The following is a 1,104-nucleotide window of genomic DNA, read 5'->3' on the forward strand; positions in this document are numbered from 1 at the left end:
TCTCTTTCTTTTCCAAATAAACTTGACAATTTCCCTTTCAATCTTCTTGAAAAAAATGAACTTGGTATATGTATTGTGATTGTGTTGAATAAGAAGATTGCTTTTGGTAAGATTGTCGTTTTCACAATATTGAACCCTTTTGTTCATGAACAGGGAACATTTTCCCATTTATTTAGGTCTTTTATTGTCTCGCAGAAATGTTCTGTAGTTTTCTTTGTACAGATCTTTTGTGATTCTATTTAGGTTCACTCCCAAGTATCTAAATTTGTTTTTGGCTATTTTAAATGATAGTGCTTTCTTGGTTTCCTTCTGAGTTCTCTTTGTCACTGAGAGGAGTCCCACTGATTTTTGGATACTGATCTTATATCCTGCTACTCTACTAAATTAGTTTACTAGCACTAAGAGGGTTTTTGTTTTGTTGTTGTTGAGTCTTTGGGGTTTTCTGTGTACACTATCATATCATCTGCATATTATGATAGTTTGACCATATCTTTGCTGATCTGGATGCCTTTTATTTCCTTCTCTTATTGTATTGCCTTAGCAAGCACTTCTAATACAATATTGAAGAGAAGTGGTGACAGTGGGCATCCTTGTGTGGTCCTTGTTTGCAAGGAAAAATCATAGCCTTGTTTATATCTTGGCAAAAGGCATTTGCTGATGTTCCTGGCTGGAGATGTTGCATCAGTCCATGAAGATGTATGAGACAGTTCTCTCAAAATGGACCAGAGCTCTTTTGTCTACTAAAGTAATCTGTACTTGCACCTTAACTACTACTGGTGAACATAGTTGCATATTGAGTGGTCATAGCAATGATTACAAGCAAAAGCCTATTCTTACGTCTTATTTATTAGAAAGAGAATATCCTCCAGCAGATTTTCTGAGACCAAGAGTTACATTTACAAGGAAGAAGCTGTAGGAAACATGCCACTGGAAATGCTAAAGTTGGTCTCATGGCTGCAACAATTTTGCAGGAGTGCATCCCCATAACCATTTGTGAGCTTTGTATCCAGCCAGCATATTTCACACTCTGGTTAAAGTCAATCACTGCTGGGGAGTCTGGAACCAAATCGGGGGGCCTTCTAGTGGGTTTTCGGAGGTTGTAAA

The sequence above is a fragment of the Elephantulus edwardii genome, unplaced genomic scaffold (genome assembly GCF_000299155.1).
Source record: "Elephantulus edwardii isolate Elephantulus edwardi_28Jun2011 unplaced genomic scaffold, EleEdw1.0 scaffold00038, whole genome shotgun sequence".
Lineage (NCBI taxonomy): Eukaryota > Metazoa > Chordata > Mammalia > Macroscelidea > Macroscelididae > Elephantulus > Elephantulus edwardii.